Here is a 15,994-nt window from a genome sequence, read left to right on the forward strand (position 1 = left end):
GGGAGAAGAGACAAATCTTCCATGCAGAAGAATTCTAAATAATTTATGTAGATACTCCACCCTCAAGATTTTCCTTGCAGAGCATCCAGTAAGGAAGGAGGAGAAACCCAACAAGTAATCTGTAAGTACATTCTTATCGTGAGAAAGACATCAGATAAAACCCAATTGTGGGACATTCTACAAACTGCTTAATCAGTACTCCTCAAAACTGTCAAGGTCATCGGGGCGCCTGGGTGGCGCAGTCGGTTAAGCGTCCGACTTCAGCCAGGTCACGATCTCGCAGTCCGTGAGTTCGAGCCCCGCGTCAGGCTCTGGGCTAATGGCTCAGAGCCTGGAGCCTGTTTCCGATTCTGTGTCTCCCTCTCTCTCTCTGCCCCTCCCCCGTTCATGCTCTGTCTCTCTCTGTCCCAAAAATAAAATAAAAATAAACGTTGAAAAAAAAAATTAAAAAAAAAAAAACTGTCAAGGTCATCAAAAATAAAGAAAGTCTAAGAAACGGTCTCAACCAAGAATAGCCTAAGGAGATGTGATGAGTAAATGTAATGTGATGTCTTGGATGGGATCCTAGAACAGAAAAAGGACATTAGGAAAAAAAAAAAAAAACTAAAGAAATCTAAATAAACTGTGGGCTTCAGTTAATAACACTGTATCGGGGTGCCTGGGTGGCTCAGTCAGTTGAGTGTCCAACTCTTGATTTTGGCTTGGGTCATGATCTCCGGGTCGTGGGATGGAGTCCCACTTCAGGGCTGAGTGTGGAGCCTGCTTGGGATTCTCTCTCTCTCCCTGTCTCTTTGCCCCTCCCCTGAACACTATCTCTCTCTCTCCCTTTCTCAAAACAAAAGTGACCCACATAAAAAAAAAAATTCAGTACTGTTTTATTGTTACTTATATACCATACTAATTACAAGATTTTAATAGTGGGGAGACTGGGTGCAGATGAGTGGGAACTCTGTATTTTTCTGTAAATTCACACCTGTTCTAAAAAACAAAGTATGCTAAAATTTGTTAAATGCCAAAACAAATGAAAAAAAAATTCATAGAAAGGAGGCCAGGTTAGGGATTTTAAAGGAAAATTATAAAGCATTTTGTTAAGACCTTTAAAAATTCCACGCAGCATGGCTTAAGTAGAACATATGTCACTGCTTAGTTGAAAAATGGAACTGGCAGTTTAACGCACAATGCGACACTTCTAAATGCGTTCAAATGAAGTCATCATTGTTTATCATCTGTGTAGTATTTTGTTTTTCTAAGATAGCAAAATTGTACCATCATTCCCATTTTAAAACCACTGTCATGCTTATAGCCATCTTGACTCAACTGGCTACTCTAACTGCACAGTTCAGGCAGAAAACCAGCCATCAGCTGTCAGACCGGTGGGCCAGTTAATTCGCGTTTTCAGAGCCAGAAATGCAATCAAGTGGTGAGACATAAGAGCTTCGCAGTTGTCCAGAGTCCTGATCCCAGGACGTTTCCTTACTCTGTGTTCTCACATCGAAAACTTGATTGGGGAGTTAGAGGGTGATATTTTCAAGACTTGGAACAGTGAGGTTTTCTACAATTACCTTTCTAAAAAACAAAAAAATCCTCTTAAAAGCATTTTAAAGAAAAGAATTATGCTAGGGTAGCCAAATAGAAACAACTTTGGGGTTTCTGTACTGAGTCAGGTTGTACAAATTGCAGAATATTCCGCTCGGTCCAGGACATGGTTTTAACTCCCACGCACCACTTCCTACATCCACAAATTCCATGTGTGTGGACCTCCACAGAGCTAGAGGAATCATGGAAGGAGAAAGGAAGGCACTGACCACAGGAACAAGAAAGCTAGAAACGGCACCCTGGCTTCTGGCACCGTCCTGCCTCAGCTCTTCTCCAGTCGCCCCTCCGCTGGGGGCACAGAGGTTCACACCAGGGCACTTGCCTGGTGCTCTTGCCTGGCCAGCATCAAGGCCCCCCACTGCCGGGACTCACATACCTCCAGGAACCCACTACCATCCCACAGGGAAACCAAAACCCTGGCATATTTCGGAGACAATCCGGGGGGGAGTGGGGGATGTCTGCCAGTTATTTCGCCTGGGAGGCAGAGAGGACCATGGCTTTGTTTGCTGAACCAAGAATTAGGGCACACCGTCTGACAGCAGGACTGAAAAGACTGGATGTGAACTTGAGACTGGCTGGGGAGATTCAGGGTGAGTGGGTCTTGTCACTGCAGGATCCAGAAGTGTGAGCTGAGCCCTGGGTGTGCTTCTCCGTGGTGGTGCCCTCCGGAGAGGAGCCTGGGGACCTCCTGGGCTCAGCGCCATGGCCCAAAGCTGGCCCTTCCTGGGGAGTCCTGAGAGCAGCCATAGCGGGGCCCTGTCCAGATGACTGGAGAGCCCCCCGGGGCTGCGCTGTGAGCAGTCTGCCTCTTCTCAGCTGCTGCCCCAACCCCACGACTCTGGGGCTCCAGACTCCCCGTCTCTCCCTTACCCCTGATCCTTGCCAGATCACAAGTGCCAGGAGTCCAGACATTATTCTTCTCTGCCTTTCTCCCAAGCTTATCTCCTCTTTACCTGTGTCCTAGGGATGCCTCAAGCAAGCTGGGGGACCCCTTTGGAGTGACAAAGTCTCCTTTAGAAGCAGGGTTACCCCAGTGTGAAGCAAGCAACGAGACGATCTTATCACATGCCTCTGACCACTTAGAGAGGCAGGCAGAGACGGTGCAGTGAGGAAGTATAATGTCACATGCGACATTTACAGGAAACTGGCTAGAAGATTGCAGGGGAACTTGAGAACTTGTCGTTTTCGGCGGATTAAAACAACACAGGTTAGTGCTTTTTTTTCCCCCCCTGAAAAATCTTCCATAGCCACTCTAAACTACCTAACTTGTTCTCTTTCCTTAAACTGTCTTTCTGTAATGCGAAGAAATTGCTCTGGCTTTGAATGAGAGAGCCAGGGCATAGCTGAAAGCCACACTTTGTTAGAGGAACAAACATCGAGCCATTACTGTGAAAATGAAATTCTCAGAATCTCTTGCTTCCCTCTTTACCTTTAAAAAACAACCTTCAGATGTTCATGCAATAACTTATTTCATGGAATTCAGCTATAAGCCTCTCCTCACGTTTACCTATTAGCATAAAGCTGAAACAGGACAAATCAGCTTGTGTTTGTGGGCACTCGTGGGGTGTTCAAAGGGCGGTGGAAAATACTGAAATGTGTAGAAACATGCTGCGAGTCTGAATGCAAAAATGTTGTTTTTACGTACTTTTCATCTGGTAAAATGAATCTTTTGGCTTGTATTTCCTGTTACAATGCATTTCTCATATTTTTATACATCTTAGTTCCCTTTTGTATTTTTTCTGCCCTCTTCTTTTCTTCCTTCCCTTTTTTTTTCTTCCTTTCTTTCTTCTATTAACTTAAAGCGAGGGTAGAGAAGAGGGGGTCAGGGACAGCCTGAATGTGAGGTGAGGAAGTCCCCTACCTGCGCGCGCATGGCCCCAGGCTCCCACCGCACAGCGCCCGAAGAAGCCATGTGGTGGGGACCATCACTAGAGCTGTGTGTCTTCACAAGCCGTGCTACTTGTACGAAGGAGGACTTGAAGAGTCTAGAGCCGAGCCAGAGGGACGGTTAAAGCACTGGAAATTAGAGCCTAGAAACAGCTCAGTGGTCCAAGGTTATTCATCCTCTGGCCGGTGAGGGACAGTTTAATGAAGAGTGTCAGGTCAATAAAAGGCTCTTCCGCAAGGGCCTGATACTTTCAGACCTGTACGAAAAAGGAGAGTGTCTCAAATCTGAGTTAGAGGGAGGAAGTTACTGCATTCTTGGATTGTTATCAAGCACTAGAACAGGTTGGCCAGAGAGGGTGCTGAGTCTTTTTCTGGATGTTTTTGAAAACCTACTAGATTTCTTCCGTGGCTGCGTGTTGATAGAGGTGGGGAGAGTAATGAAGAGAGGTTGAGTTGGGAGCGTCTTGGTTCCTCTTGTCGTTCTAGCCCACGGTGTTCTCCAGAGTGTCTGCACTGAAAAAACAACAAAGGGGTGAGGGGTTAGAGGACTCACGTGTTGTTTACATCCCAGTAGTGCAAAATAACCAGAACAGTGATGAAAGAGAAAAATCATTGTTGATTATGTCCTCAGATGGCCACATTTTTTTCATTTTTTACTACCATGTTGTGCAAGAAAATGGAGGGGAGGCTTGCAGAATAGGGCTGGATTCCAAGTTGGAGATCTCGGCCCCAGTGGCTTCAGAACCCCTGCACTCGCTCGGAGAGGCAGCCCACCTTTCCATCGGGGTTGGGGGTGGAGGGGAGGTTGGACGCCATTGGTGTTTGGAGCCCTGTGCACAAATCAGTGCCTGAAGGAGACGCACACACACCAGAGGGGAACTGCACACACACCAGGAAGGTCTCTTGCACACGGCACTAGGAGTGCCCCTGAGACCAAAAAGAGGCTCACGACTTCGTGGTGGCTGGACATCCCTAGAAGGAGCTCTTCTTTCAGTTTTGCTTTGCTTTTTCAGTTGATCATAGAGCTTTGTTGCTCAGGGACTTTTGCATTCTGCTAATCTGCCGCACATAGTAGAAAAGGGCTTTTTTTTGTTTTTGTGTTTTTTTTGTTAGAATATTTTCCAGATGGACCTAATGTCTCTTTTATTAATGCATCCTTCCAAAAGCTGTTTCCATTTATTCTGGGGGCGTCTGTTCTCTCCCTAGCCAATTTCTCACCCCCTTCTCCAGCTTTCCACCTTTGGGGTGTTCCTTTGTGCTGTAAGTGCAAGAAAAGGTTTATGAGGTTATGATGTAGTGCCTCTGAGCCCCAAACCTGGAAGTGGTTCTGGAAAAAAAGGACATGGAACAGCACAGGGTGGTAGATCATGTCAGATGGTGGAGAGCACCTGGACTATTATTCTAGCTTGTCATTTTTAAGCAGGAATTCCTGCCAAGTTGAACACTGAGTTCAGTTTGAAGGTCAAAAGCAGGAAGAGATAAATAGTCACCTTTTATCTGGAGAGAAAATTGTGAATTTTATGAGGAAGGAGGACTGTATAGGCATGTTACTGAACTCTCTAAATAAGAAGAAGGGGACTGACTTTGCAAATTCCTCTTCTCCTAGACCCTGACATATAGGCAGGCTTCTTCTCCCCAGGATGCCGGGTAGTAGAGTAACACTTCAGAGCCAGCCTCCACGGATAATGGGGCTGCCTGGGTTCCAGAAGGACAAGCTGGTGAGATATACAAAACATTCATGCTGGAAGGGAAAAGAAAAGAAAAAATAAAACTTTGATGAGTGAGTGCAGCTTTCACAGTTGAATTCATCATTGGTCATCTTTTTGAGTTGTCACCACCAAGTCTGGAGGCCCAGCCCCCCGGGCTTCTCAGAGAGATGTTTCTGGATGTGGGTAAAGTATCACAGTTTTATCATCACAATTATGCTGGGAAATATTGGGAGCCACAGGTGGTGGGTTTTTTTAAATTGTGGTTTTTTTTTTAATTTTTTTTTCTTTTTTTTCAACGTTTATTTATTTTTGGGACAGAGAGAGACAGAGCATGAATGGGGGAGGGGCAGAGAGAGAGGGAGACACAGAATCGGAAACAGGCTCCAGGCTCTGAGCCATCAGCCCAGAGCCTGACGCGGGGCTCGAACTCCCGGACCTCGAGATCGTGACCTGGCTGAAGTCGGACGCTTAACCGACTGCGCCACCCAGGCGCCCCGGGTTTTTTTTAATTGTGTTAAAACAGACATCACCTAAAATTTTCCATCTTAATCATTAAGTGTGTAGATGGGAATTCTGTAAACCGTTAACCCGTTAACCGTTAAACCGTTAAACAACTCCTTCCCATTTCCTTCTCCCCCAGCCCCTGGCAACCACCATTCTACTTGGTGTTTCTGAGTTTGGCTACTCCGAGGACCTTGTAGAAGTGGAATCATACAGAATTTGTCTTCTTGTGACTGCTTTATTTCACTTAGCGTAATGCTCTCCAGGTTCACCCATGTTGTAGCATGTGTCAGAACCCCCGCCCTTTTTTGAGACTGACTAATACTCTATGATGTGTATATACCACGTTTTCTTTATCCATTCATCTGTGGAGGACATTCGTGTTGCTGCCGCCTTTGGCCTTTGTCGATCACGCTGCCGTGAACCGGGTCTACAAATATCTCTTTAAGACCCTGCTTTCAATTTGTTTGTATACATACCCAAAAGTGGTATTGAGGGATCATCTGGTAATTCTGTCTTAAATTTTTTGATGAACTGCTATGCAGTTTTCCATAGCGGCTAAACCATTTTACCGTCCCCCTGACAGTGCACGGGGGTTCCAATTTCTCCACATCCTAGTCAGTACTGGTTGCTGGTTTTTTTCATAGCAGCCATCCTAATGGGTGTACGATGATATCTTGTAGTTTTGATCCACATTTCCGTACCAATTAGCGACACTGAGCATCTTTTTATATGCTTGTTGACCATTTGTATATCTTCTTTGGGGAAATGTTTGTTCAGTCCCTTGCCCATTTTTTAAATGGGGTTGTTTGGTTTTTGTTGTTGAGTGATAGGAGTTGTTTACATATTGTAGCCATTAGGGAACTATAAAGTATAAATAGTTCTTTAAAGTATTGTATGTGCTCTAATGTTCACATCATCTGCTACGAGCCAGTTGCTCTCATGGTATACACTCTTGAAAAAGACCAGGAGGTTCAATAATGCAATTTTTTTCAACACCATTGATTTTTATCTTGACTCTGGAATGCTTGACAAAATCTCTGTGATTTTCAGCTTATAAGCAGTTCAGTTTTCAAGAGCTGACAAGGATGAAGGCAAGGAAAATAAAGGAAACAGAAGAGATAGCATGGGGTGATGCTTTTTACTCTTTCCATAATTTATACTTTTTGACTACGTAATCTTCAGGAAAAAGCCTTTTCCTCAGTTCTGTTGACTTAAACCAGACTTCATGCAGGAATAAACACACTTTCTGAGAATCATCCAGTAATTATGTCTTCTTATACCATCCTCCCTTCTAAACCCACAGGCTTGAAGACACCTCAGATTACAAGATCAGTATCATTTTCCTTCATGAATGCCTCCAACAAAATGTTGTATTTTTCTTCTGGGTCATAAGGACCCAAAGACGACTTGGCCTGTTGTCCCAGAAAAGAAGCAAGGCAGTAAGACTATTCTGGAGCCATGGCCATGCTGTTTGTTTAGATTATAGATTTTCTGGAAGGAAATGGTAGGGAAGTTATGATGGACAGCCTCATGCACTGCTCTGTGGTCTTCTCTGGCTGAAGGTGCTGTCTTCTAAATAAAACATCATTAACACTTATGTGTACTCTGATGTTTCTGAGGAAGGGATTGCCCACATGCTTGCTTGATTTTTCACTGTGCCCTTTCAGTTTCCCATTTTCTTCACCAGTTGGAAAGTTGGTGCTGTTTCCCCCCTGCCCAAAAAAGCCTCTACGTGTCCCCCTCCCCACCAAAAAGGCATCAGAAGATGACAAGAATGGGTTGCATTTATTTGTTTATGTAAGGACAGAGAAGGCTTTTCCTCAAAAATAATAAACTACGGGGTGGGGCGCCTGGGTGGCGCAGTCGGTTAAGCGTCCGACTTCAGCCAGGTCACGATCTCGCGGTCCGTGAGTTCGAGCCCCGCGTCGGGCTCTGGGTGGATGGCTCGGAGCCTGGAGCCTGTTTCCGATTCTGGGTCTCCCTCTCTCTCTGCCCCTCCCCCGTTCATGCTCTGTCTCTCTCTGTCCCAAAAGTAAAAAAAAAATAATAATAATAATAATAATAATAATAAACTACGGGGTGGGGCGCCTGGGTGGCTCTGTCGGTTAAGCATCGATCGACTCTTAATTTCGGCTCAGGCTGTGATCTTGCAGTTCATGAGTTCGAGCCCAACATCAGGCTTCACACTATCAGTGGGATTCTCTCTCTCTCTCTCTCTCTCTCTCTCCCTGCCCCTCCCCTACTCATGCTCTTTCTCATTCTCTCTCTCGCACGCTCTCTCTCTTTCTCAAAATAAATAAATAAACTTCAGAAATTAATAATAATAAACTGGGAAAAGATGAGCCCTTGAACGCAACCTTGTATGGTGCACTCCACACAATTTAAGAGGCACCTATTCCTGGCTTACAGGACTCTGCCGGTTCCACTACCTGGTGCTTACATATCACTAACACTGTAATTTCTCAATACTAATTAGAAGTTACTTACCAGAGTCTGTTTTGATACTTTCTGGTAGGAATTAGGCTTCCTTTCTACTTTTGTTTGTGTCTGGATTTTAATAATGTGTCATGTTTTAAGCTCTCGCACTGTACTGTTTTGTAATCCTAGTGTGGCTTAAAAACAAAGAGGTTTTTCTTTGCAGTAGGACACATGTTTGCACACACACATGCACAGGTACATACAAATATATATATATATATATATATATATATATATATATATATATATATTTTTTTTTTTAAACAGGGCAAAAATTCTTTAGGGCATATATTTCCTCAACCAAAAGTCATTAGATGATATCTTGGGACCTACAATTATTTGGAATATGCAGCTAATCTTAGACCAGGAGGTTGTGCATATATTACACCTATAGGTTCATTTGGAGGTTTGCTAACGAACTGCTACTCTTTGGGTAAATCACTGATTTACCCAAAATGGTGATTACATGGTGATTCGGAAGCCACTCCTTTGATTTCCAGGCCAGCTGTAGAAAGATTTGGTCTTTCTTATAGGCTTTAAAGGCCTGTAGAACGATCCAGAGTCCTGAAAACCGGGTGTGGGGTCAGTAGAGGGGCTGCATTGCACCTCGCCAGCTTGCCGTGCAGAAGGCTACACAGGGAGGAAGGGAACTGGAGTTCCAACTCTGCCTTCTAACTGCGGTGTGGCTTCTTAGGAAAGTCCCAGTTCCAGAAGTCATTTAACTAAATGAACATTCTTGATGAACTGCCACGAGGGCTTTGCCTAAAACCTCTTTCAAAGCCAGCAATGTGTGCCTTCACTCTCTCTCTCTCCTTCCTTCTGCCTTTCCTCTTCTTTCTCCTCTCACTCTCCTTCCATTCCCTGCCCCTCACCTCGTGAAAATTCAGGCCAGCACTTACCTGTATGGACAGCTTGCTTCCTTCTCCAGCCCGGTCTCTCAGCTTTTTGTTCCTCATCCCCAGAGCATTTAATAACCTTCCTGCAAAACAGGGACAAATTGGGGCTGAGGCGCAGTTACCGGACTAACAATGTTGGAGAGGTTTTATATAGGAATACAAAAGTGGAAAAAAAAATAATGCTGTTACAAGATAAACCCTGCCTGACAAATCAGGAAGAGTAGATAGTTTACTTTTTTAAAACTTCTGTTAAAGATTCATATGGAGGGAGCAGTAGGGGAAAAAGAATTGAAAAGGCCAGAGGATAATTTGCTCTGAAAGACAAAAATGTTAGGTTATTCAAAAACTATTTTTTTCTCCTAAGTCAGTGCCAGGAACATCTGGCCTTGGGAAAAGTTTAGGAAAAGAGGCTTTCAGATGCCGTTGTCATTATTTAAAACTTAAAGAGGTAGGTCAGAAATAGAATCCCGGGTTTTTCGAAATAGAAGGGACCTTCAAGAGTTCAATCTTCTTGTTTTCAGATTTGGAAGCTGAAGCCCGGAAAGGTTAGAGGTGATTTATCTTGGTCAAAATAGCTAATTAGTGAGAGTAGTGAGCATAGACCAAGGTTCCTGACTGCAGCGTGGGTCCACCCGCTGCAGGGTTGAGAGGCCCCAAGGACGGGGAGTCTGGATATCGGTGCCCTTCTGGGACACCATCTACAGGGACCACACTCCTGCCAAGTGGGAGTGGACCAAGAGACTGAGGAGTTAATGAACTCCCAAAACTCCAGTTAAGTGACCTTTATGTAATTCCTGGAAAACAGCAGAGCAACATGGATAGTGTATAGATAAACATAATATAAGTATTATAGTACAGATGGTACATATATATATATGTACATATACATATATATGTACATGTACATATATATATATGTACGAGAACAAAAGATCCACACGGAAGTCATTCAGTATATGTATGAGATTCAGTATATGTATGTACGTGTGTATATATATATATGTATATATATATATATATGTAAACAACTAATCCAGCTTACCCAGAGAAAGTTTGTGCCCAGTGAACAGTGAAAATCCTCATAGAGCAAAATCCATAGAGGAAAAATTCCCAGTGGTTGCCCACGATTGACCAGGAGGAGGGACTCTGAGTCATGTGGACATGAATATGGATTGAGAGGGGTTGTCCATTGTGAAGCGTAGATGAAGACCATGGCTTACCGTGGCCCAAACTGAGTAGCCCTCGGGAGGCTTACCCGTCCTTAGCCCCGATTCCAAAATCCCTAAACCGCCTTCTGCACACTAAATTAGTTTCCTGGGTACCATCACCTCAGAAGAGTATATTCTGGAGAGTGGACATGGCCACTGGAAAGAAATGCCATTATTTATAAATTCCAGTGTGCCTGGCAGCCTCCTGTGAATTTGTAATGTGGGTCAGTCATTTTGGGTCTGATGCCTCTAGCTCTCAGATAAAAGAGAGGTTTTAGGGGGCACCTGGGTGGCTCAGTCGGTTAAGCGTCCCACTTAGGCTCAGGTCACGATCTCACAGTTCATGGGTTCGAGCCCCGTGTCGGGCTCTGTGCTGACAGCTCAGAGCCAGGAGCCTGTTTCAGATTCTGTGTCTCCCTCTCTCTCTGCTCCTCCCCTGTTCACACGCTGTCTCTGTCTCAAGAAGAAATAAACATTAAAAAAAAAAAACAAACGAGGTTTTAGGACTTCTATGACAAAGTTCCTGTGCTCAAAGTGTGGTGCTCTCCCCCTCCCCTGTAATGCCCCTCTTAAGGGTCTTCCCTGAGCAAACCAGCAGCCTCTTCCCAGTGCCGGTCCTACTTCTTCATTCCTCCTCCTAAAGCCACAAGCATTATAAAAAGAAAATGATATATAATATGTGGGTCCTATTGGACATTGTAAGACCCTTTTTGGATACTGGTTGTTTTATGGGTTTGTTGTTGTTGTTGTTGTTGTTGTTGTTTTCTTTTGGCCTTTTTTGTGAGGAGGGCATTTTCCCTTAATTCAGAAATATTTACCGAATAACTTCCGTGTGGATCTTTTGTTCTCGTTGGGGACGTGGGCAATAACAATACATTTATGTATGTATAATGAAATAGTATGTTATGTGAGGAAGTAATGAGCACGGTGGGAAGAGAAGTACAGCAGGGCGAGGAGAAGCAGGAATGCCGTGGTGCATGCGGATCAAAGTCTGGTGGTTAGGGGTGGCACTTAGCAGAGGTGAGAGAATTCGCCTTGCAGATACTGGGGGAAACACAAGGGCCTCGAGGCGGGAGCGCGCCTAGCATATTCCAGGAATCACAGAAGCCAGTGTGATGAGGACAGAGTAAGTGAGGCGGGGAGAAGAGGACGGTGAGATTCTGGAAAGCCTTGTGGCCTTTGTAGGAGGGAGCTTTGGGAGGACTTTAGCAAAGGAGGGCAATGATCTGGCCTTTACCCTCCAGCTACTATATTGAGAATAAACTGTAGGAGAGCAAGAGGAGAAGGTACAGACCAGTTAGGTGGCTGTTGCAATCTTCCCATGAGAGATGATGGTGCCTTGGACCAGGGTGGCAGCATTAGCTGTGGTGAGGAGTAATTAGAGTCTGGTTATTTTGTGTTTTTTCAATTTTTTCACTAAAAGTTTTTTTTAGAGAGTGTACAAGAGGGGGAGGGGATGAGAGAGAGAGAGAGAGAGAGAGAGAGAGAGAGAGAGAGAGAATCTCAAGCAGGCTGCATGCTCAGCACGGAGCCCAACACAGGGCTCAATCCCATGACCCTGGGATCATGACCTGAGCCGAAATCAAAAGTAGGTCGCTCAACCAACTGAGCCACCCAGGTGCCTTGAGTTTGATTATTTTGAAGGTAGAACCAACAAGATTAATTGTTAAATTGAACAATAATAAGCATGAGAGAGGAGTCAAGAAAGACTACAAAGAAGCAAAGGAAGAAAGGAAATGCCACCCGACTGGGGGAGGCTGTGAGTAGAGCAGGTAGGGGTAGGGGAGAGATATATGGAGTTTATTTGGGGATTTGTTGGGTCCGAGTGGTCTGCTAAACAGACATCGCGTGGAGATGTTGAGTAGGCAGTTGGATATACACGTATGAACGTAGGAGTTAGACTCCTAGAAGAATTCATCTTTCTTAATGGTCTTAATGGTTTCATTTTACTCCTGAATACATCTGTAGCTTCTAAAACTCCTATTAAAAATGCAGAATGGAGGGCACCTGGGTGGCTCAGTCTGACTTTAGCTCAGGCCATGATCTCACAGCTCGTGGGTTCAAGCCCCGCCTGGGGCTCTGTGCTGACAGCTCAGCCTGCTTCGGATTCTGTGTCTCCATCTCTCTCTGCCCAACCGCTACCGCCCCCCTCCCCGCCCCCACTCACACTGTGTCTGTCTGTCAAAAATAAACATTAAAAACAATTTTTTAATTTAAAAAAAACACAGAATGAGACTCTGCAGAAGGACTTATTCAGTGACTGATTTCTGGGACTGAAATCAGACAATGTTCACTTGGGTAAACAAGAGTGGAAGGGTCAGTTTTGTTTTAGGCCTTGCGTTTCGCTGCGTAAGCCCCAGTGATTTCATAATTACTTTAAGAAAAAAAAGTTAGCAAAGTGGGCAAAAGCAAGGTTTATTTTTTCAGATGCTCAATATCTAAACAAATCAAGCTTTTCTTTGCATATATGTCAAGATAATTAGAGAAAATATTATGGTTTTCATCTTTTTACATTTACGTAAATATCTTGATAATTGAAATTGCATTTATTGTCATTGAGACAGATGTTAGATCCTTATGTAAGTATTAATGAATTAACCTATGCTAGCTATTTTCCTGGGGGAAAAGAAGGTATGTTATCTTCATTCAATAGGAGGAATTCTGAGTTCTTATGAGTTGGCTGTAAGTCTGCGCAGAACTTCCATTTTAATCTCTAAATTCACTTTTTGTCTGCTTTTTAGTCAGCTTGAGTGAACAAAAAGGATCTATTTTTAATTTACGTTTTTTTTTTTAACGTTTATTTATTTTTGAGACAGAGAGAGACAGAGCGTGAACGGGGGAGGGGCAGAGAGAGAGGGAGACACAGAATCGGAAGCAGGCTCCAGGCTCTGAGCCATCAGCCCAGAGCCCAACGCGGGGCTCGAACTCACGGACCGCGAGATCGTGACCTGAGCTGAAGTCGGACGCCCAACTGACTGAGCCACCCAGGCGCCCCAAGGATCTATTTTTAAAGTACCTAGATTGGTACACTGGCATTTCCTATCCCAAATACACGCTAAATGTTTTTATTCTTGATTTTGTGCTCGGTTTATAAGAAGAGCATCTATCAAATAATGTCTTCATCTCATTAGACTCTTGACCAGCCTATGAGGGAGGCACTGTATGAAGTGGACATTGCCTCAGAGAGGTGAAGTGACCGGACCACAGCCCACAGAGCCAGAATGCAGACCCAAGCCTGTCTGTATCTAAAGCCTTCCCTAATCCACTTTCCAGAAGCATGGAGCAAAGTAGAACAAACCAGAGCGTTTTAGTAAAATAATGTAGACCAAGAGACAATGCAGAATGACCTCTTAGATGTATCCAGATACACCTAAAACACTGGGGCTCCAATCAGGAATTTCAGGTAGCTGTTAAACTAATCCTTGCAATGAGAGGATACATGGAAAAAAAAAAAAAGAAGTCTCTTTTTTTTTTTTTTTGTCCTATACCCCATACAGTGGTGGGACTTCTTGGGTGGTATGACACCTGTGGACAGAGAACATGCGCCTCCATCAAACCTGCAGGGAAACACCCAACCACATCTTGCACAGAAGTCTTTTAGTACCAGCTTGACACAGCTGTCCCAGGCTGCTCCTCCTAGCAGGTGCCTGAGAGCTGGGATACTACAGCCAGCGAGCCTTGAGGAGACCTGAGTGGGGGACTCCAAGAGACTCCAAGACCTCAGCTCAAGGCTCAGAAAGCGGGGTTGGGCTCTGTCCCCACAGTAGAAGCCACATGGAGTGCTGAAAGGTGACAGAGTCAACTCCCACACTAGTAACCCTCCACGGGAACCCGGGGGAGGAACAGTTCCCACCCACCTCAGCAGTTGATACTCTTTGCAGTGGCACAGCCATGCTGGTTATTAAAATATTGACAAGCTTCAGTACCAGCTGATGAATCATCACTGATCTCAGAAACTTGAGTGCACCCTTCAACCCCTAAGACCTGTCTCATAATTCAGTAGTTAAGCATTAGTGCCTAGTACAGCATGGGGTGCCCAGGACTGTGAGACATCGTTCTGATTGGTTAGTGACTGTGCCTTATTGGCTGTTACATATTTTGAATATAACCCCTGTCCCACCCCACCCCCCAAAAATGGAACAGTGAAGGCATTTCTGTGAGCAGGTGATGCCAAATTTCATTTGGGGTCCAAGAGGGTAAAATTTAAACGTATAATTGGGCTCCACATTCACTGATTCTCTGATATGGGCCTGTTGATAGCATCCTTCACTATCTAGAAGGAAAATCCCCCACAGTAGTTATGAAGGGAAAGGTAGTAATAAGCAGAGGTCAAGCAAGTGGCCCTGGAAACATAATTTTGATTCATGTTTTCAGAGGCCTCCAAGTTTAAGAAGATTGAATTTTGCAGGAATACAATATCTCCCTCTACTTGCTTTCTACTCGAGTCCTACATAGCATTAGAAAAATGGTCATTACCTCAAAGCATGGCTTATTTGTTCCCATAGATCAGTTGGTGACCACCTGCCCAGGGGAGGTGAAGGGTTCATTATAAGCCAAGCTCCACTAATCCTGATTTATTAGTGCCAAACACTTGCCTTTTGCAGCTGTGGGAACAGTTTTTAAAGTCGATTTATTTCTGAGCTGGACTAACAGTACCGCATGGTTTAAAAACAAACAAACAAAAATGGAATCTTTTGCAAACACAGTAAATGCCCACACATAGTGGATTCCAGGGGTATGTGAGGAATCCTTGTGCCTATCCACAAAGCATCAGACTGATTTTTAGATGGTGAGAGATACGCTGCATCCTTTAACACAGGAGTTCTTAACCTAAAGTCTGTGAGTTGGCGGTGGGGGGAATAAAACGTCTTTATTTTCACTAACCTCTAACTGAAATTTTGCATTTCCTTCAATTGTGAATGTACCCACAAACCGCAATAGTGTTAGCAGCACTTGTGGTATCATCACTGATAGAAGTCATAGATATTTTGTCATTAGGTGGTAGGCAGCGTCTTCTTTTTTTTTTTTTTTTAATGTTTATTTATTTTTGAGAGGGAGAGAGAGTGTGTGCCCATGCAGGCAGGGGAGGGACAGAGAGAGGGATACAGAGGATCTGAAGCAGGCTCCACACTGATAGCAGAGAGCCCGATGCAGGGCTTGAACCCACAAACCATGAGACCATGACTTGAGCCGAAGTCAGATGTTTAACCAACTGAGCCACTCAGGTAACCCTATGGTAGGCAGCTTCTAAGATGGCCCTCAATGATTCCTACCTCCTGGAATTAAATATACTTGCGTTTAAATCCTTCCCTTTAAATGTGGGCTAGTTTTAGTGATTCATGTGAACGAGATGCAGCAGAGAGGATAAGATGTCCTTCTGAGATTTAGTTATAAAAAGACTATGGTGTCCATGATGGGGGCTTTCTGTCACTCTCTTGCTCACTCTGAGGGAAGCCAACTACCATGTTTTAAGATACCTTGAAGAGAGACCCACATGGCAAGGACCTGAAGGAGGCCTTTGACCAATAGCCAACAAGTAAGTACCTCTTCCTCTTGCCAACACACAAATAAGCATAGAAGCAGATTCTCCCCAGTTGAACCTTCAGATGAGAACACAGCCCCCGTTGCCACCTTGATTGCAGTCCTGTGATAGACCTTGAGCCAAAGACACTCAGCTAACCTGTATTCAGATTCCTGACTCACAGAAGCTTTGGTA

The 15,994-nt window shown here is 44.4% G+C and overlaps 1 protein-coding gene and 1 long non-coding RNA gene across 7 annotated transcripts in view; one reads left to right on the forward strand and one right to left on the reverse strand.

The window, feature by feature from the left end:
• WIPF1 (WAS/WASL interacting protein family member 1) overlaps positions 1-15,994 on the forward strand; it is a 128,366-nt gene that overhangs the window by 41,999 nt on the left and 70,373 nt on the right. Inside the window, exon 1 of one of the 3 annotated variants that reach the window (XM_047869122.1) lies at positions 2,788-2,803. The exons of the other annotated variants lie outside the window; for them this stretch is intronic. The gene's annotated coding sequence lies outside the window, so the exon portion shown is untranslated. Of the gene's footprint in view, positions 1-2,787; positions 2,804-15,994 lie in introns of those variants that run through there. 3 annotated transcript variants of the gene reach the window in all.
• The window catches only part of LOC125171897 (uncharacterized), a 134,439-nt gene continuing 121,233 nt past the window's right edge, over positions 2,789-15,994 (reverse strand). For 2 of the 4 annotated variants that reach the window (XR_007154484.1, XR_007154487.1), the window contains exons 4-6: positions 11,573-11,640; positions 9,074-9,153; positions 4,604-5,224 (exon numbers count right to left, since the gene is read on the reverse strand). This is a non-coding gene — a long non-coding RNA (uncharacterized LOC125171897). Of the gene's footprint in view, positions 3,997-4,603; positions 5,225-9,073; positions 9,154-11,572; positions 11,641-15,994 lie in introns of those variants that run through there. The other 2 variants (XR_007154485.1, XR_007154486.1) reach the window with 2 other exon arrangements.

Source organism: Prionailurus viverrinus, chromosome C1 (genome assembly GCF_022837055.1).
Source record: "Prionailurus viverrinus isolate Anna chromosome C1, UM_Priviv_1.0, whole genome shotgun sequence".
Lineage (NCBI taxonomy): Eukaryota > Metazoa > Chordata > Mammalia > Carnivora > Felidae > Prionailurus > Prionailurus viverrinus.